Below are 21,932 nucleotides of genomic sequence, written 5' to 3' on the forward strand. Positions count from 1 at the left end.
CTTCCTCTGGCTTGGCCCATTCATTGTTTTTCCTCTCCTACCTTTTAAGGCCAAGATGGGGCAAGGATGAGGGATGGAGTTTGGGGTAAAAATCCCAAGAGGAGCTCTTGTAAATGAGGAAGTGAATGAGAGAGAAAAAAAGAGAAAGTGGGGATAAATTGGCATGGTCAATGTATTTATTCATTAATTTAACAAAAACATTATTGTGCATTTAGTATGTATCAGTCATTAACTCAGAGGCTGGGGATATAATAGTGAATGAGAAAGACAAAGGTTTGAAAATACAAGTAGAAAACTTGAGTTATTTTTAAAGACTTTTGCTTGTTGATGATTTGTTTTTAAACAACAATAACCCAATGGGACTTGACCACACGGTCCATAGTTATAAAATTATAATCTGGGGAAATGTCATCTAGAATTCTAGACTTAGGGTACCATAACCACCTGTACCCAACATTAGAATGATTATCCTAAGTTGGTGCTAAGAATATTTGAATCCCTAGAATGTATGGATAAAAAAAGTAAATGTGGGCCCAGTTATGAGCCATGATGACTTTTAAGAAAATCATAGGCACCTTGAAAACACCATGGTAAGATTAAAATTACAATTTAGGGGAGAATACCGTTAGGTAGAGAACTTTTCATTAAAAAAAAAAAACTAGACTTATATATCATATTAAGTTTATAAACCTAAGAGAGGGAAAAAGTAAAACCTCCCTAAGAAATAAGGGTCAGAACTGATTTTTATCTGGACCCTACAAATACTCAATTTCTTTTTTTTTTTTTTTAACATTTATTTGTTTATTTTGAGAGAGAGAGTGGCAGTGAGCAGGAGAGGGGCAGAGAGAGAGATTCCCAAGCAGGCTCTGCACTGTCAGCAGAGGCTCGAACTCAAGAACCATGAGATCATGAACCTGAGTCCAAACCAAGGGTCAGATGCTTAACCAACTGAGTCACCCAGGTGCCCCACAAATATTCAATTTCTTAGTTGAGTCCTTCCAGTTTGAAAGAGGATATTGGTGCCAGGTACTCTCAGGCCAGTTCAAGGCATTCTTTTTACTCCCCTGGTTGCCACTAGACCCTGTGCCTTGGACGCTAGTCTGGGTCAGCCAAACATTCAGTCTGTGGAAGGACCAATGCAGACAAAACACATTATCTTCCGTCAGATGCTAGAGAAACCTGCTAGAATGTGGTGCCAGCTACAGGTGGCAAGCACCTCCACAGAAGCTACACAGGGATGGACAAACTGTGGGCAGAGGGAGAGAGAGAGAGAGAGTTATGCATGAGAGAGCCTCCAGGGCTTCAACACTAAGAATTTTTCCTGGGCCCAAAGCCATGAAAGACTAAAGTTTCCATGTGGTTCTGATTTAGAAGCTCTCACGCAGGGGTGACAGCAACTGGGATTCATATGCTAGATTCATAACCATGGATCAGCGGCCCAGTGAGATGCCCTGCGCTGTTACTCCTGATTAGAAAAAATGCCTCAACTCCCCATCTGCCAGGGGACTGTAGAATAAGGCAAGTCAAGTTTTCTCCGGGAAACACACAATCAGACACTGTGTGTCTAAACCACCCTGGATTTTAAACAGCACTGGATTTCATTGCTTGTCTAGAAGCCACTTAGATTTTCACTGTTGGTAGATCTCATCAGTGTTGAAGAGGAAAGAGAGGTGAATCTGTCAGCCACCTGAGAACAAGACAGACTAGCAATGCTCACACTAGAAAAACTTCAGTGGATGTTAGAAGCTGGAAGTGATGAGGGTTTGGCTTTAGAATTTGATGACATATCCCTGGCAGGTGTGGGTTCTGAGCATGAAATAGGCATGTTCCCCAGTCAAGGTCAGGCACTCTTACAAGCACTATCTATAGAAATTCCGACCAGGGTGTCTGCCCCATGACCAGACCTAGATGCGCAAGAGGAGGGTAAGACTCTTAGTACAAAGACATCTCCCTATGTCACGAGGTTTCAATATGTGCTGGAGAAACAGCTCCCTCTTCCTGGCTATTAGAGAAGCCCTCTACCTTTAGTGTGAAGTAGGTTTATTTTCCCTTTCACCAAGTTTCTCTCTTTCTAATGCATCTTTCATACTGCTGCTGAAGTGATCTTTCTAAAATATATGTTTAATTTTATATTCTTCTCTCAAGCCTTTTTTTTTAATGTTTATTTTCGAGAGAGACAGAGAGCGAGTGTCAGAGGGGCAGAGATAGAGGGAGACAGAGGACCCGAAGCAGGCTCTGTGCTGACAGCAGCAGATGCGGGGCTCAAACCCACAAACCATGAGATCATGACCTGAGCCGAAGTCGGACGCTTAACCGACTGAGTAACCCAGGCTCCCCTCTTGTCTCACGCCTTTCAATGGCTTCTTAACTTTCTCACTCAACTGAATCTACACTATCCTTTGTGATCTGGCTCCTGTCTTCTTCTCTAGCTTCCTTTCCAATTCTCTTAAGGCTCTATTGAAACACGTGTCATTCTCTGAACAGAACATGCAGAATTGGGGCCTCCATACCTTTGTGCATGCTATTCTCTTTTTCTAGAATAACTTTCTCTTTCTTAATGCAAAAATCAGCTTAAGCATCCCTTTTCACTCTCCAGGTTGGTGAGTGCTCTATGCCTCCAATGCTCTAAGCTCCCTTCCCTTAACACTGGTCACATGTGGCCCTACTTCTGTCTCCTAGAGTCCTTAGAGTCCTTGGGAGAGTACCAATCATTCGTCTTCGTGCCTCCAGTGCTCAGGATGGTGCCTGTCACGTAGTAGGCACTACAAATGTCTCATAGCAATTTTGTCTGAGGAATGGAGATGAAAGAAAGGAGCTGCATGTGCGGAGTTGTCTTCCTGTGGTAGAAGGAAGGTAGGAAGGCATCAAAATACTTTGCAACAACTTAAAGTTGTGGTGAGGGCTGAGCTCTAATTCAGCAATGGACAGATGGTCACAGTCCTCTGCCCCGTTGGCCTTTAGGTCCCCTAGGTCAGCTGTTCACACCACTCAAAGTCACCTCCCCGTTGCCCAGTCTCCCATTGTATTTGGCCCTTTTGGATGAGGGCTTTGGATTTGACCTGTTTGGAGCTGCTTTCTAAACACTGGAACCTTGTCACTTCTTCTCCAACTTTTCTGTACCTCCCACCCCGCCCCCCCCCCCCCATACACCTGTTCGTTTCTCTGTGATCAAGTTTTAAAATGCATCAGTAAAATATCCCCCAACCAGAGCTGATCCTTCTGCTAATACAAAGTGGCAGCTTTTAAATAGGGTAGCCTTCAATTGTCACTTTCAATCACAGGCTCTGCTGAGGGGGACTTAGAAAGACTTAATCATCTTAAGAAAACAAACAGAAGCCCTCTGCCATGGAACAGCATGCCGGCAGATAGACAGATAGGAGAAAGGACAGACACTGGCAGGCCCAAGATCCTTCCTGGGATCCACCAGGGTTGCTCCAGCAGGCACAGACCAGGTCCCTGCGAGTGAAACTGACAACTCGACATGTCCCTTATCCTTTCCAATTAGCATCCAGCTCCCGTTCTTTCCCTCTTGCTGTCTGCCTCCCTCTGTGCATCTGGCCCTTATAAAGAAACAAGGTCTGTGCTGTTATTCCCCACCCAACCCTCCCTCTTCATCTGAGCTGACCCCAGATCATTAAAACTTAGAATGTGATAGCTGAAAATAGACTAGTCCATGAGAAATCCAGTCCAGCATCCTCATTGTACGGGTGTTAGGAAGCTCAGCCAGTGACAGCCATGTGTAAATGGTCACATAGGCTAGAGTGAACCCAGATATCCTTCCAATTCCTAGCCCAGTTCTCTTCTGCTACAGTAGTACTTCTCAATGGGCTACACATTCAATCACCTGGGGATCTTCAAACAAACAAAACTTTGCCAATATCCCTACAGAATTCTCATTTCATTGGACTTTGGGGGATGCAGGCATCAGTATATTTTAGGAACTCCCTATATGATGGTCATGTGGAGCTAGAGTTCAGGATCACTGTATTGCATGCTCCTTCTCAGCCTCTTTCCCAGCTTCTGTTCAAATTCATTGAGTCTATGTTTGGGGTGGGGTTGGGAAGGGTAATTAGGAAGAAGAAGGCTGGGTTGCTGTATATTGGGAGGCAGAAAAGAACTCAGGTAAGAACCTCCGTGGGCCAGGTCAGAGACCCCCAACTGGTGATTGCTTAATACCTTCTGAAGGAGGGATTTTCCCTTTTGTTCAAACCCATGCTATCAACCATTTTTACTAACTACGGAGCCAGGTACTAAGCATCATTAGTTTGTATGGGTTGTGTTTTAAAAACAGACAAAGGGGACTGGCTCTTGATTTCTGGGAAAACAGATAACAGAAAAACATATGCAAAAAACTTAAAGCCTCTACAAAGAAACATGCCTCCAGAACCTTGCATACACACAGCCAGCTCTGGACTATGAACACAGTCATTCCAGCGGCCTTAAGTTATTGGTCTCTTAGAGCAAGGGTGTCCTGCTCACAATAGGCACTCCATAAATATTTGATGTGTGGACTGAAACACTGAGTCTGAAGGTGAGGAAGGCACCAGAGATCAAAATGGCCCCAGAGGACAAGGAAGTAATGAATAAGCCATCTGCAAGGTCACTCTGGAGGGCAGCTGGGCATGTGTCCTAAAGCTGACTTCCCACACCTGGTTGATGACAAGACTCAACTGAGGATTGAAAAAATATAGATTTTTGGTCTCGCCTAGACCTACAGAATCAGTCTCCAAGAGTGGTGCCTAGGAATCTACATTATTTTATAAGCACCCTGGACAATTCTGATGACCAGTCAGGTTTTGTCATTTCTGCTTGAGGGAACCTTAAACCTGAACTTGATTCACCACGTGGTGAAGCAATTTAAAGTTCTACTTGGGATCACCCTGACTTAACTGATTTCAGTCATGATGTCACAACTTGCTAGCTATCCCCTTTGAGTAAGTCACCCCACCTCTCTGAGCCTGCCCCGTCATTTGTAACATCCACAAAGGACAGCAGTCGTGTGGGTAAAATGTTTAGCAAGATCCCAGGCAAAAAGCAAGCCCTCAATAACCGGAAGCTGTTAGGATTTCAGCATCCTTTCTATGCTAAAGAAGAGAGAGGAGTAGCCAAGTGTCAGAGGCCTCACATCTACGGAGTGGGAGGCTGGCTGCTTCCCTCTCCAGCCCTGGTCAGTTCAGGCTGAATAACTGGGTGCTGGGAAAGGAAGTGAGGACTTCCATTTTATGCCACGTTGCCCAGTGTCTAAGGGGCGAGGTAAAAGGCTGCAATGTTTGTGTTCTTAGAACTCACTGGCCTCTATTCCTACGTCCTTCATTGTGTGGCTGGCAAGACCTAGAACCTAGAATCTCTTTGGGTTCCAGTATTCTCTTTGTGAAATGGGGATGATAACATCCAAAGTCCCGCCAGCCTCACTGAGAGCCTGGGAAGATCAAAACACACTGAATCACAGTCTACCCCGTTCGAGCTGGTAGTTAGCGCATGTTTGTGACGATCAGGTGCCACGCTAAGTGGCTTACGTGCACTATCTCGTCTGACCATCATAAGGGCATTAGAGGTAAGTTTTATCTTATACCCACTTTGCAGTTAGAAAAGGAAGGCTTGATGAAGACTAGTGACGCTAAGTCTCACAGCTGGTAGAAGGTGGAGTGAGCAACCAAACTCAGGCCGGTAGGACTTCCAAGTATAAAGTCATATCCATGACAGTGTCTCATGTCACCACAGTCTGTCACTGACATCTCAATCCTCTCCTCGGCCAAAAGGGCTAAATGATCTTTCTCTCTGAGTGTCTGGGTGTCCTATTTGGAGCCCAGTTTTTGACTCTGAGGCCTGAGTTTTACAACTATCCAGATGCTTTCCCCCAAACCAAACGTGGTAGATAGGGGAGAGCTGGCTACATCCGACTGCACTTTTAAGAATCTATTCATCATAAAAATCAAACTTGCTGAATTTAGCTCTGTACTTATATTAAAAAATAAAACCATCCGGCTGTTTTGATTTGCTAGGGTGCTTTACCGTGGACGGACCTCTATTTGGGAAAACTTGGCATCTAAAAGCCCATAGTGACAAAATCGATATATTAAGGGTGAATATTCACACGTTGTAAAAGGATTTGTTTCAATGTTCGTTTCAACTGCTCTTTCCTAAATTGGTTTCTTTTTCTCTTACTAAGTATTTGGCAGAGTGACTGGGGTGGGGAGAGGGAGGCAGAAAAAGTTCACATGGTACAGAAAGAGCAACCCGGAAAGTCTCTAAATGAGTCACTGGAAACACAGGATCACGTTTACCCAAAGAAATGATTATCTACAACTTGTCAGGAACACGACAGTTCCACAAAGTACACGTGAAGCTTCTTGATGTTTAATCGAAGGTTACAACTAAGACTCAAAGGGCTGGATTTGTGCCTAGTAAGTGAAAAACGGCACGAGATGTGAGTCAGTCGACATCCCTCTCGTGCTGAATGCTACCTTCTGAGTCCCAGTCTGGCTCTCCTGGTCCAGAGATCTGTTTCACAGGAACCTGAAAACCTGCCAAATCCATCACCGGTGATGAGCAGGTGAGCTGAGGAGCCCCTGATTTATGTCAAAGCATCCTAGGGGCAGAGCTGCCTTGCAAAGGACTGTCAGAACTGATCAATGAATAAACGAAGTCACTGACCAGGGGGACAGCTCACTCTCTTCATTTTTAGGGATTTTGTAATGAGAGAAATCACTAAGATTCATTTCGGGGCACGATGATATTAGCATACCCCCCCTCCCCTTTTTTTAAATACTTTTCTTGGGGCTAGGGAGGAGAGAAAAGGGAAGGATGGAAGTCAAAGGATTTTTACCAAGGGAAAATCTATTCACCCAACTCGGGGGGGGGGGGTGAGTTTGAGATGCTGCTCAGGGACTTTTTGAAGTTGTGAGGCCCTGATCTGCATGGGAAAAGACCAGACGTGTTGCACAGATACTCATTTGTCAACTTCCTCTGTGACTGGGCTCAAAATGGCTGTGTAAATAACTCAGCCGGGGAGGATGGCAGAGCAAAGCTCTGGCAGTTATTGTGCTATGAAATATGCATTAATTGCATTAAACATTCAGTCTGAAACTCAGCAGTGAGGCCCCTTTTGTCAGTTTTTATGGTGCACAGACAGAGACACCAGGATGTGGATGGCAATGGCCTTCTGTGTAGACCCCGATGCTGCAACAGCCCAAGCTTCTGCTCAGATGCTCCAGGAGAGGCGGGCGGCGTCCTGCTCAGCAGCACAGTGCACACGAGGCCAGGGTCACCCGCTCTCACTCCCCAGGAGCCCCCACCTCTGCTCTGCTCCCTAGACGCCACGCGCCCTGTCTTGAATTCCAGCCAGTGAGTCATCTCCTACTTGTCCGCCAGTGACAGAAGGGTTGGATGTGGAGGTGGAGGGCTCCGTGGCGTCTGTCCCCATGAGGGGTAAAGCGACTTCCCTCAAACAAGGGAAGGCAGTTCTCGTTTGCAGTTGATTACGACATTTGAAAATTCGAGGTGTGCTTTATCAGGGGGAGACATCATGTCAGGGCAAAAGAGCCGGAAGTGTAACAGATGCTTTTGAAGAGAGATATTGGAGAGAGAGAGAGAGAGAGAGAGATTTAATGTGTGCTAGAGGAGTCAAGCCTTAGGATGTAAAGTGCCTTTGGTCTTACCACTTGCACAAAATGAAGCACAAGAATCTCACTGGGGCATTCAAGGCCCTCTTCAGTTAGGCCCAACGGAACCTCCCTGACCTTGCTGTCTACGGTTTCCCTACGCTGAAGCCACTCTCTAACCAAAGTGGATGACATGTTTCTTAACTTGGCTTTTCTATCTTCCTGCCTTTGATTACAGGATTCTGCCAAGCAACCAGTCAATCACGGTTTGCCGAGGACTGATAGGATTTTAACCCCGAAACGCCCAAGTCGCTGGAACCCTTCAGTGCTAAGCACACCAGGTCAGTTGGTTCCCCCTGCTGTTCCCTCTGCCTGGAATCAGTGGCCTTCCACTCTGCATTTTCGCTCAGATAAATCCTTCCAAGTCATGTCAAATACCATCTCCTCCATAACCCATTCCATGCTTTTCCACATCGACTTCTCTCCCGCCACAGACCTCTAACAAACCTACCTCATTAACGCCTGTCGCTCTGTCAGAGCATTCAGTCCCCAACGTTTACAGAGAACCTTGTCCTTTTCCGCCTGCCCACTCGCCACGTCCTCTTCAGGCGCCTGCCCACAAGGAGCACCCGGTCTGTGGAGGCCGCAGAGAGGTCAGCACTCGTAACACGGTGGAATAAACCTTTAACAAGTGGATGTGCAAATTCCATGGTCTAAGGATGAGAGAGTCGTCAAGACTGTCAAAGATCAGAGATTCAGGACTAAGGAAATTGCTAAAAGGAAATACAAAGTTCTGAAAATTCTGCAGACTCCCTTCCAGAACAGTTAATTCCTGGGAGATCTAAGGTCTTTGTTAATTTTTTCCCTTCACCAGAATTCTTGGTGCAGTGAGTGGGGATTCTTTTGCATTTATACATCTAATCTTTATGGGGGGGGGGGGGGATAGAATCTCCTAATTCTATGTTTAAAGAAAAAATAACATGTTTTTAAAAAAAATTTTTTAAGTGTTTATTTTTGAGAGAGAGAGAGACAGAGACACAGAGAGCAAGGAGGGTAGGGGCAGAGAAAGAGGGAGACACAGAATCCAAAGCAGGCTCCAGGCCCTGTGCACAGAGCCTGACATGGGGCTGGAACTCATGAACGGTGTAATCATGAGCCGAAGTCAGACGCTTAACCAACTGAGCCACCCGGGAACTCAACATATTTTTCTTAAATGCAATAAAATCAATGGTCATTTTGTTATACACACACACACACCCACCCACCCACACACACACACACAATGTGTGTGTGTGTGTGGGTGGGTGGGTGTGTGTGTGTATTTGTGTTTATCCTATGTCATCATCCAAGGATAACCACCATTCACGTTTTGACGTATAATCTTCTAGACTTTGTATAGAAGTGAAGATAGAGATTTTAAAGCAGAATGAGATTTTACTACACATACTGTTTTCCACCCCAGTTTTAACAACAAAATACCTCTCCACATATTTGTGTATGTGCATGTGTGTGAATGTATACACACATCTGCCACATCATTGCTAATAGTCGTATATATTGTATTGGGTAGATGTGCCTTCATTTATTTAAACAATCCTGTAATAGGATCTAGTAAGATCATTTTTTATTTTTACCATTATAAATAATACTGTAATAAACCTCCTTAAAATGCACATTTTCATAATTATCCAATATGATCAGACAGATAAAACCCTCCCAGTGGAATTACTGGGACAAAGGATGGGCATAATTTAAGGCATTTGACGCATATTGCCGTTTACCCATCTAACTTACATTTCGTAAAAATCTGTTTTTCTGTACATTTTTGCCAGCCAACATATATTTTGTCCAGCTACAATAGCTAGAGATCCCAAAGAGCATTTTTTCTCAGCGAATGCCAACTTCCGTGATCGCCACCACACAAAGTAAAGGAGAAATCAATCCAGGGGTGGCGTAAGTGAAGGAAAACCCCAAACAAGCCTACTCGCAAGGCAAAGTAGTTAAGCTGTCTTCTTAAGCTCACTCCATCAGAGTTATTGCCACTTATTCATAAGGGCATCCAGCAACAGCTGTTCACCTGGCCAAGCAACCTCTCCAAAGAAAGATCCCCATATGTTGCAGGGAGATGCACGTGAGCTGGTTCTTAGAGAGAAAATGACCTTGTTTCCTGGTTCTGTGTGATGATGCTTCAATCAGAGAGAAGGGGGCGGGGTGAGGGGGGGTGGGGGAAGAGCCCAAATTCAAGGCTTGTGGAGGAGAAACTTGTCATCTTCATTATTTTATTGGGTTCAAAGGGCTCACCCATGCTTTGTTTCATCTGGAGGTGGACAAACAAAGCAGGTCTGTTAGTGACACTTTTATCACTGGGCTTGCCCAGAGCCCACAGGCAGCAAGTGGCAGAACCAGGCCTGGAACCCAGGGTTTCTCGAACAATCTTGTCACTGTAAATCTCAAAAAAAAAAAAAAAAAAAAGTTCCGTGAAGTTACAACAGAGAGAAAACAGGAGTAGAATTCTGACATTTTTGCAAATATTTATATACGTAATCACAATATGTTTGTGCTACTTTTAATTTCTTTTTTAAATGTCAAATGTGGTGCGGGACCTCTGCTGCAAGGGACAGGTGGGTATGGAAGTTGTACAATTGTGGTTGACTAAGGACTATGGGGAAATGATTGGCCATGTACTTAGCCCCACCTTGTGTTGCTAGAAAAGTCTCAGTTTGGTCATCTGAAAAATGGGGATCTACCTCCCAGGGTTTCTGTGAACATGAAAATGCTTCAGAGCCAGTAAGTACCCAATGACACTCTATCCTGTGCTTTTTATTCTTTGAAGCAATTTCATCCCCTCTCCTGGACTCTAAGCTCTTTAAGAGCAGGAATAACGTCTTGTGGCTCCACTGCTGAGACCAGGGTCCTGGATGACATTCCTCCTACACACCCACAGGCGTATGCAGACTACATGCTATCTTCTGAAATTGTACTGGAACATTATTTTATGTTATACACAATGTTTAATGGATATTAAGTAACATTTCATAGTAATATATAGAAGTTTTTAAATACATGAGTTCATAATATGGATATTTTTTCTTTAACTTTTTTTTCCCATTTAACACTACAATTTGGACATCTTTTTATGTAGGTGCATGTAAATCTTCCTTATTCTTTGTATTGGCTACATAATATTTCATCGAAATATTGGACTAAAATATCCAATGGACTAAAATATCATAAGTTTATTTTAACTTTTTTTTGGTAGATTGTTGGATATTTCAAATTTGTCACTTTCACAAATATTGTCATGAAACATTCCATATATATGCCATTGTCTACATATGTAAGTGCTTCTTGGAGTCAAACCTGGAAGTCAAAATTTAGGGTCAGAATTCTTATATCTTTCACATTTTCATCAATATTGTCAAACTGACCTTCAAAAGGCTGCTCTGAAATATTCTCCTATGCATCTGAATATTCCTATTTCCCTGGGTTTATAGACCAGCCCTGGGTTTTATAATCTTGGACAATTGGGAGAAAAATTCTATCTGTTGTCATTTTAATTTCTTTTTTAAATAGTGAAGCTGAACATTTTACTGGCAATTTGTACACTCTTTTGTGTTAATTGTCTGCTCCTGCTTGTCAATTTTTCTATTGATTTTTTTCCTTATTGATTTATTTGAATGCTTTGTGTACTAAGGATATTAACTCTTTTATCTGCAAGTTTTAGGTACTTTTGTTATATTTGTAAATTATTTTTAATTTTGACATAGAGATTGTCTCTTTACTCTCTCTGGCTTGGTATTATGCTATAATTGTCTTATTTTGTCCTGACCTAATTAATGCATTCTCCATTCGTAAAATGATAGGACTTGAACAAGGTAATTTTTAAAGATGTTCTATGGAGTCAGGATTTTACATGATCTAGAACTGCATTGATTCAGACAAATATATGGCAGCCAGTGTAACTTTCAGAAAACACTGTATTGAAAAGATATATCTTAATAAAACATTTAGTTCTTCCATATGTAAAATGTAACCATAATGTTGGCCAGAAAATATTGCACACGAGGGGCCTTCAATGGATATTTTTAATTTAAAAAATAAAATTAATTCATTCAAAATTCAACATATTTGATGAACTCCAAACTAACGATTTAATCATGACTTGCTTTCCGCAGTTCCACGAGGGGGCATCCCAGGAGTCCACGTTTTATGCTGAGCGGCTGTGTCCTCTAAAGCTCCAAATGATTGGACCCGAATGGACACCTGACCCAGAAGCAGCCAATCCATTGGCTGGACAGCAACGAACGACCTATGTGACTTATTTATTTATTTTTAATTTATTTTTGAGAGAGAGACACCCCCTCCCCCGCCACAAGTGGGGGAGGAGCGGGGGGGGGGGGGGGGGAGTACAGAGGATCTGAAACAGGTTCTGTGGGACAGCCCCAGAGCCCGATGTGGGGCTTGAACTCACTAACCCACTAGCTATGAGACAATGACCTCAGCCAAAGGCAGACCCTTAACCAACTGAGCCACCCAGGTGTTCTCATGTGATTTATTTTTTAAAAAAAGAATAAAGAAAAACAGTGGGGCCAGTCAGATTTCTATTTCGGCAAATTAATTTTGGGAAACTGAAAGAATAAACCAGCTTGCAGTAGAAGGTGCAACCCCAAGAGTCGTCAGACAGAACTATGCTCTTCCGTATGTATGTTGACCCCTTTAAACTCCGAAAAGGGCCAGCTTCGTGGACAGGCAGCCAGTGGTCAAACAGGGCCCCATGCTTGGATTTAGTGCTGAATTTTATTTTTTTGAGTTCGGGTTTTGTTGGTGAAGTGGATGGGACAATGGAACATGGACCAGGCGCTCGGCTTCCCGAGGCTGCGTCCCAGCCCTGAGTTCTCAGACCTGCTCCCCCTCGTCCGTCCCACCTTCTCCTTCCTTCCTCCTCCCTACACTGCCCAGCAGGGAGCCGAGTCTGGGCCGGGGAGGGCTGGACCCCTGTGCCCTGTGGCATCTGGAAATGGGGTGCGGTGACAGCTGTCCTTGCCCCAGGCTGGCACACCATGGTTCATTTGGCAGGTGATTCAGTGGAGCAATCTCTCAGCCTCCCCCAACCCAGGTACTTAGTGCATCATCACCCGCAGAGATTGGGCGTTGGGGATGGCGGTCTGCCTTGGGTTGGGGCAGTGGACTTGTGGGAAGGGATGATGCCTGGCTCAACTCCTCCACTCCTCCCTTAGGCATGGTGCTCACCTGGTGGACGGCAGGGAAGGGGAACCCAGCCGTGGGTGCCAAGTTTCAGGCTTGGGCTCCTAGACACCAGGAGAGTCTGCACTGCCCTGCCAGTGTCTCCGTGCCTGGGGAAGGTGGTGTTAAATAGCAAATATAAAACACCAAGGAGGTGGAGACAGAAAGAGACAGAGAAGAGAGACAAAGGGCCGCTGAAGAAAGAAGTGTTACGTTTTAGTTTGCATTTTTTCCTCCGTTTTAAACAAGGGACCCTTCATTTATTTTGCAACGGACCTACCAAATTATGAATAGGTCCTGACTCTAAGTCAGCTGCAGAAGCCATTAGTGAGGAAGAGAGAACAAAATGGATGTAGAGAGAGGAGCTAACACATAGAGAACAAGAGCTACCTCTGGAATGTGATGAGACTTCACTTCCAGTCTAGACACTTATAATCAACCCTCTTCTCCTGAGGTAACAGAGAAGAGCTCTGTGTCTTGCAAGGAAATAAAACTGATTAAAAGATGAAGGCAAAGACCCCCTGCAAGGTTCTAGAGAGTCCCAGCCCTTGTCTCAAGGAGAACGAAATGAGATATAATAACACCATAAATAATAATAGTAAGGACAATAACATATCACATTTAATCCCCACAACAACCCGACTACCCCATGAGGGAGGAACTATACGTTCACAGATGGGGGAACAGAGATGTAGACAGTCCAGAAGGCAGAGCCGGGACCTGACTTGCTGCCTGGGAGAAATTTTTCTCAGAGTGGTAGAAAACACCAAAATATCAGTGAGAGGGGAGCAGGCTGCTTCCAGCTGGGGAAATCAGGGGATGCTTTTTTCAGAGGCTGTGCCCAACATTTAGCATATACTTGGTAAAGGTTTGCTAAAAGAACCGAATGAATGAATGAATGAATGAATTTGTATTGGATTTAAAAGGAAAGCTTTGGGGATGGGGGAGAAATGAATGAATGAATGAATGAACTTGGATTGGATTTAAGAGGAAAGCTTTGGGGATGGGGGACAAAAACAGGTGGGCAGATCATTAGCAAAGGTCTAGAACAGAAAATGGCAAAGTGAGCTTGCACATGGGCAAGCAGGCCAGCTTGGCCGGAGTTTAGGGCACTTAAAGGGAGCAAGAAGGATGTTTGGACCAGTAGAGTCTCCAGGCCGAGAAGTGTGTGCTGTATTTGGTAGGTAATCTTGAACCACTGAACATTTATAAGCAGAAGAGATATGATCAAAGTCATGCCGTAGGAAAGTTAATTAGTTGATAGTGAGTAGAATGAATCAGAGGAAACAGAAACAGAGAGCAAGGAGATATCAATAATGTGTGAGAATAGACCAGGCAGGAGGTAAGGAAGGCTCCAAGAAGATGGAGGGAAAGGATCTGATAAGATACTCGTCACAGGAACAGACAGGAGTTGTCATGTAGTTGTCATGTAGGTGTGTGAGCAGGGGTGATCAAAAAAGGTGGTTCTCGGGGTGCCTGAGTGGCTCAGTCGGTTAGGCGTCTGACTTCAGCTCAGGTCATGATCTCACAGTCTGTGAGTTCGAGCCCCGTGTCGGGCTCTGTGATGATAGGTCAGAGCCCGGAGCCTGCTTCAGATTCTGTGTCTTTCTCTGTCTCTGCCTCTCCCCTGCTCATGTTCTGTCTCTCTCTGTCTCGAAAATAAATAAAAATATTAAAAAATTTTTTTTTAAAAAAAAGGTGGTTCTTGGGTGTGTAGCCTGGGTGCCTGGGAAAAAGGAAGCCAAACCAGTAATCCCAAAGTCAGACGGTGGATCTTTTTCTTACGTTGACAAGGAGGGAAGGGAAGGAAAGGCCCTGAAAACACCGGATTCTTCCTGCGTTTAACTTCACCCTGGGGATGGATATGGTAAGTGCTTTCTTCAAAATTTCAGTCCAGTTCCAATCACATGAACATGAATTCGGTGGGATCTATATTTCAGGGTTTTATGAATATAGATAGTTAGAATCTTAACATGAAAACAGAGGTATGGCACTAATTCCAGCTCCACGAATTTAGAATTTGTGACTCTTCTAACTGGCTAGGCAAAACTTCACCTTCATTTAAGCCAATTCATGCTTCATAAACCAGGACACATGGCACGTTTAAATATTCCAGGGGGGCATCTACCACATTTGAGAGAGTCAAACGTTTTCACGTTATTCTCCCACATCCTGACGAGCATCGTTCACGTAAAATGGCGGAGGCGATGTTCTTTATAAATCCCTCTTGTCGTTTCATTAAAGAGGACCCTTTGGCTCCTCAACAAGACCCGGTCCGGGTGCTTGAGCTATCATCTGCCCTCATAAGAAGTAAAAGTGCATTTCTTAAACTCCTCCTCCATTTCAGGCTCCTTCCTGATTCAGGCTGACCTTTACCATACATCACTGCAAAGAAATCCCCGAGGGGTTTGTTATCACGGTGAGCTGCTAGTCATCTGAAAGGCGAGGTCACTGCCTCTTTGTAAGGTCTGCTCACACTGTGAAAAGGGCCATTGGAGGCATGACAAGGAGGCTCGCCCAGGCCGTTCCACTCCGCCGACTTCCAGATCTGGGCCGAGGCGATTGCTTTTCATTTCCCAGTACCTGAGATCCTGCCATCACATCGGCCTCCTTGACACTGGCCCCGGGTTTCCAGACTAGGACATGGCTCCAGCTCACCCAGTTCACGCGCCAGTAATTGGGTCAGTCCTGTAGTTATCGACTTATTTGTAATTTCAAAAAGGCTGCATGTCGGGGAAGGGAGTTCCCATTTGCCAGGGTAAAGAGAGGGGGGTGGCCTCAGCTCTGGGATCTGGAAGCGGGGACAAGATTAACCAGTCGTCGGAGCGACTTCAGCCATACCTTAAAGCATTTCCCTTCAGATGAAAATGTTCCAGACTAGAAGAGGCTCCCAGAGAAGGCTGGGAAAACAGCCCTCAAGGTTCAAACTGACAGAATGGAGCCTCGCTGCTCAGAGTTGGTTTCTAAAGGCAGAATGACCTCTGAAATCTTGCCGCAGGACTTACAGGCTGCTAATTGGCACAATGGGTAAATATGCCGCATGACCGTAATCGATGAGAACGATTTCTCCAGACCCTGGATGAAGCCGGTGGTGTTAGCGCAGCGCCCTACTGTGCACGCTTTCGGGGAGGGGGAGGCCGGCCTGCACGGTTACCCCCTGATTTCTCCGGGCCACAGAAGGCAGTGTGAACAAAGGGAGGCATAAACCACAATCAGAGGACATGATTCTTCATTCCTTCTCTTTTACTAAAGTCACGATGCCAGCCTTCTAAGCGTTTGTGTTATTTGTATAGGCAACAGGCTTCCTAAGCGGCTTAAAAATGAACCGCTGAGGGTCACCTGGGTGGCTCAGTCGGTTAAGCTACCGACTTGATTTTGGCTCAGGTCTGATCTCCCGGTTGATGGGATCCAGCCTCCGGTCTGGCTTCCTGCTGACAGCAGGGGTCTGCTTGGGATTCTTTTTCTTTCTCTCTCTGCCCCTCCCCCATGCATGCTCTGTCTCTCTCAAAATAAATAAATAAATACACATCTAAAAAGAAATGAGCCACTTACAATCTTCTTTGCGGGTTGGCTTTGCCCACAGTAGGTACTCAATAAATGTGTGATTAATTAAATTGAGTCAGTGAGCAATGACTGCTTTTGTTTTGTTTTGTTTTGTTTCCAAATGGGTCTCCTTTTTCTAAATGGAAATCCTGGGGCTGCCCTCGTAGGTGAAGATCACTTTCTTCCCTTCCGCATTCCAGACATGTGCCCAGAGGCCTTGGGCGGGTGAGGCAGAGGAGGGTCTAAAATGAGCTCACTGACATCAAAATCCCCTAAGGCTTCAGAACCTGGCACTTGACATTTTTCACATTCTCTAGAGATACTGGCTTCCGTTTAAACTTCATTCCCTTTCCCGTTTCTTCTCCCTGTCCCCCCCCCCCCAACGAAATGAATTATCTTTGCCTGTCCCTTATACAGTCAACCATTTCAAAACAAACTCGCCTCCTGGACAGAGGGTAGCTTTAGGGACCCTTGTAACCAGGCTGAGGCACCCGGAGCTAATATTAAACCAGTGACCTCGGATCTCCCCGAGAGCACATGGGGGCCACCACACCTGAGAAGCTTGTTCTTTGACCCAAGACACACACCTGCTGTAGGAATAAAGTGGATTTCCCATGTGAAATTGTCCCTGACGCCCCAACTTGAATTGACCCCTTTGCAACCTGACCTTAAAGAAATCAGTTAAATGCTTAATTGGTGGACGTATCAGGTGTAAACAAGGGATGGGGGAGATAGTTTCCCTGAAGTCAGATAAACTACTTCCCCTTTCCCTATCGTTTTCTTTTTTAAAACTCGATAGACTCCAAGGTATCCGAAGGTATTTATTTCTGAGAGATGTTGTGGACAATACGCCTTTACAGGCATTTATGTGCCTCTGGCATGGTCACAGGTAATAACCGTCTCGAGAATAAATGTTGAGAAAGCTGCATTGTAACAGACAGAAACTTGAACATTTGTGTCAGTGAGAAGTTAACCCCCCACCCCCCAAAGGAAGCAAGATTCTTAAATCAGTAACGTGATCTGTTTCTGTTTGAATTTAAAGATTGTAGCAACTTTCCTTCCGACCACTAGTAATATAATAATTGTACCCGATTATAACTCATTTCTTTCTGAGAGAATATTCTTTGGTACATCGTAGTCATAGAAGACAGTCTGAGAAGCAGAAATGGCTAATTGGTTTTTTGAATCTGTATTTTGTATTGTTGGAATGGGGTCTAAAGGAAGGATTCTCAGACAGCATAGGGCACCTCGCCCCTAGCAAAGCTTGGAGGAGGACGAAAATGTTATGTTTCCCCACATCCCACTCCCACCCAGTCCTACTTGTCTATAAGAATATCATCTGGATGAACGACTGTTACTAATGCAACTTTGTTCTCGCCGCGTAGGGCCAGCAACAACATACAGAACCAAAGTCAAGGTGAAATGTGAACACAAGCAACGAGAAGAGCTGGGTGGAAAGAGACAGGGAATGGAGACATCCTAGCAGGTATCTCCCCCAGTTTCCTTGGTCAAACACCACCATTCCCTTTTATCGCTGAGTTAATCGCCTTTGACTTCTTCACAGTCCCTCTATTTATGCAATCCAGAATAACGTTTGATTTCTTTTATTGCTCCAGATCCTGGTGCCAAAGGCACTAAAATTTTATCTTCCTCTGCCCTCGGATTCCTCCTCTCAAGTCTACTGCCTGTGGCCGTGGAGGGTCTGTTTGACCTCTGAATTTCTTGTCCCTAGTCTCGTTGCCTTCTTTGTCACTACACTAAATTGGATAATCAAATTACCCATCTCTCCTGGTGGACCGCTTAGAGTTTTATTGTCCTTCCTGACCGCCTTTGTTCCTGCCTCAGGCACTTCCGTGCTCTTCAGCTCCCGCCAGGGCTTCCCTCACTCTGTGTGGGGGACTGGGGGTCCCCTAGACGAGTATGCCCAGCTCAGCCCCTATACCTTTTCCCTGTGGGTCGAACACTCACCCCTGCTCTAGTCCCCAGGTTCAGCGACACAGTCATCACTCACCAGCCTCATCCAGGAATGGATTCCCCAAGCTTTTGCAGAAATTACCGCATATAATGTGATGGAAGGGGCTCCTCGAATATCTACCCCCCAGATAACCCTTACCGCCAGCACCTGACTTCATGCGAAACCTTTCAACTCTATACAAAACTAAACAAAACCCAACACTCTGGGGCCATTATTCTTTACTGTGATTCTAAGAAGTATTAATGTGATCCATTTCCTCCTTCAGGTGGAATTTGATGGCCTCAATCCAAAATGACCACCCAGCTCTCTTTTCCTACCCAAAATGACCACCCGTAGTTCCGTGGCTTCTGGCTACATCCTACAGCTGCACACTGCGCATGTGCACTCCGCTGAAATGTACAGTCCCTGAGGCAGGGACCACAGACATCTTATTCGTCTACGCACCTCCCCAAATAGAAAGCATAATGCCGAGCATGTAGCAAATCTTCAATATATATGAAAGTTATATATATTCCAATATATATGGAATTCCAATATATATATTCCATATATATTCCAATATATATGGAAGGAACATAGGTAAGGAGAAGAGAGAGGACTCAAATATGAGGTGGGTCTAATGATGTAAGACAGCTAGGAGCCATCACTGACCATTTGCTGATGGGATTCCCCCCTCCCCCACCAAAAAAAAAAAAACCTTTTGCTTTTCAAACTCTCCCTTCTTAAGTTCCTGTTATTTATTATTCAGGTGTGATAGTGTATGTTCTTCCTTGGACTGAAGTCTCTAAAGGTTCTTTCCATTTTCCGTGCTTCATTTCTGAATCTGTCAAAGTGACATTTCCTCGCTAGTCTTCGATCTTTCTTTGGTTTCCCCTAGAAAATGTATGTCAGTTTCCAACGTTTGTTCCCCATCTTCCTGAAAGTTCCAGGGCAAAAAATTTATTTAAACCTTTTTAGTCACCTCTACCGCTTTTTTTTTCCTTTCAATAAATTACCCTTCCCGTGTCTTCGCCACCCAGCTGTCTAGCTCAATGACCCCTGTGTTCCTTACGCACTAGGGAAATTTTCCCATGATTTCTCTTAACCTTCAGTGCAATCTTTTTCATTCGCTACCTTTGCCTTTCTTATCTTTTTTTACACTCTCTGGACTTTGTTCGGTAATCCTCCCCGGCCGCCTCTGTACCTGATGCTTAATGCCTCACATACGCCTCTTTCTTACCTTTGATTACTTTTTTTTAACTTGTTCATCCACATTGTGGATTCTCTTATTGCCAGGACTGCATGCAAGATGACCCCTGGGTTTATATTAATTTATATTTGAATACTTTTCATTTCCAACCGTGTTCTCCATTTCTTCCCTCACCTCAGCCCCTGTGCTTTTACCTGGCCCCTCCGATGCTCCTCAGAAATGCAGGGGCGTCTTCATGAAATGGCATAGTGACAATGAACTCTGCTTCTAGTCTCAGCTACATCACCCGCTCCCGAAAAGTTACGCGAGGGAGAGAAGAGGGTGCTCCCAGGAAATGTGTCCGTAAGGAAATAATCCTTGTAGACGTAGGACAAAAATTCTCTTCCATGAGTCATTGTCTACCCAGATGCCACCCGGGGAGCAAACATTTCATGAGAAGAACCACAGACAGAAGAAGGCTTCTTTGCACTGATCTTCCTCCTGCTCCCTCAGTGATTTGGAGCCCACAAGGAGCCCACAAGGTTACTTTCAGAGGAGAGGGCCCCGGATCTAGAATCGGGGCAATGGCGCCCCAGTCCTGGTTTTGCCACTAACCGGCTGTGAAGTCTCAGTACCTTCTTTTCCCTTGTCCTAAGTCTGTTCTCCCAGCCTCAGTTTTCCTTGGCTGTAAAATGAGGGATTGAACTCCACAATTAAGGGTCCTGCCTACAGTTGCAAGGGCATCCACTGTGACAATTTTCTTTCAGCTGCTGCCATAATGAAGACATAAGCAGACTTTGTCCTCATTATTCACACCCTCCCTTTTGTTCTTTTTGCTCTCTTTTAGGCTTCCCTTCCTCCCCAGTGTACTTGGTGCACCTGTTTCCCCCCAGTGCTACCCTGTTCTGTAAGATGTAACTCCATTCATCCTCCCGGCCTTTCCCTAAGGAGGAAGCCTCCTGAAGCATGCAGACCAAGGGGCCAACGAGGCGGCATGGTGCAGAAAGAAAGCCAGGAGTCAGACTTCTTGATTTCACACATGACCCTGGGGCTTCTGACGTCCTCATCTGCAAAATGGGGACAACATTCGCACTTAAGTCAGAAGGTTCCTGAGAGGATTCAGTAAATTACTCCTCATAAAGCCTTAGAAGAGTACCTAGCAGGAAGTAAGCACCATATGAATGTTAGCGAAAGGGAAAAGAAGTATTTGTGTTACAGAAGTCTCCAAATCTTAAAACAAGAGACTGAATTCTAATGCACCAAGTTTCAAGAAACAGTAAACTAAATGAAAGGTTTGGAAGCTAGAGAGGACTATTGTGTTTCCCTAAAATCACAACACACAGGTTGGCATCCCCAACACACACACACACACACACACACACACACATACACACATACACACACACACGGCAGTATTCCAGGGACTGATTTTGGAGCTCAGATTTCGGATTTTAACCTAGCTGTATTACTTTATATCAAAACTTCAGTTTCCACAGAGATATTCAGTATATATTTTTTTATTTTGAATGTAACAAACCAATTAAAGAATGTTTCACAGTAGGCCCCTTTTGGGCTCCCAACCAAAGACCGCGTATGATCTCCGAGACCTTTTAGTTTCTGTTATAGATACAACTTGTAACCATGAGGTGACCTAATTTTAAATTTCTCTCTGCCACCAGAACCTGAAATGTATCTTCTCCAGCAGGTAAACTCAGTCAACTCATACAATCTAACACGTTTTAGAATATCCTTCTCTACGGGTAAGAGGATAATGGGTGAGGGAGATGCCTTCAAATAATAAAAAGCTCACGACTCCCAGCCACTTTATTGTCAGATGTCTGGACACAGGACGGATACAGCAACTGTTGGGGTCTCTGGTGCCATGATTCTAGATTTCAGGGACACTTGGGAAACATATCATCGTCCTCAAAGGCAAGTCACGCTATACTGCAAGACTGCAAGACTCAGGCAGTTTATTGGAGATTTAGCCCCATGAAAAGTGATTTTTTTGTAGGACTTGGCTCTAACGTACCCAGTGGGTGAAAACTGTCTCTTGAAATGAAGTTGATGTAAATGCCAAAGTCATAGTGGAGGCACCTCAATGACCTTGTTCTTCTAATATCTAAATACTAATGTGTGGAAAACTACAGACTGATAATTTGGAAGGAGAGAGCTCTTACTTGAGGAAATAATAATGAGAAAGATGAGAGAGGCAGCAAAGATTGAGGACACATTTTAAGGCTCACTGTTATTAGAAATATGACTTTTCTCAAATATTAAAAATAAACCTTTAATTCCCCTCATGCCATCCAGAGTCTTTTCTACAAACATCTGGATAAAGGAATCACATCAAATCCATGGCGTTTTGAGACATTCCTGGGGCATAGATGTTCTTGAGATT

The 21,932-nt window shown here is 44.5% G+C and overlaps 1 long non-coding RNA gene across 4 annotated transcripts; it reads left to right on the forward strand.

The window, feature by feature from the left end:
• Positions 1-5,345: 5,345 nt before the first annotated feature.
• On the forward strand, positions 5,346-21,834 carry LOC122212294. Of its 4 annotated transcripts, XR_006199094.1 has the most exons (8): positions 5,346-5,554; positions 7,840-7,942; positions 11,777-11,914; positions 14,544-14,712; positions 15,193-15,526; positions 15,707-15,872; positions 17,774-17,874; positions 20,379-21,834. It is a non-coding gene; the product is annotated as an uncharacterized LOC122212294 (long non-coding RNA). The 4 variants fall into 4 exon arrangements; XR_006199093.1 differs by lacking the exons at positions 15,193-15,526; positions 15,707-15,872; XR_006199095.1 differs by lacking the exons at positions 15,193-15,526; positions 15,707-15,872 and having other exon boundaries at positions 7,852-7,942.
• Positions 21,835-21,932: the final 98 nt, after the last annotated feature.

The sequence above is a fragment of the Panthera leo genome, chromosome F3 (genome assembly GCF_018350215.1).
Source record: "Panthera leo isolate Ple1 chromosome F3, P.leo_Ple1_pat1.1, whole genome shotgun sequence".
Classification (NCBI taxonomy): domain Eukaryota; kingdom Metazoa; phylum Chordata; class Mammalia; order Carnivora; family Felidae; genus Panthera; species Panthera leo.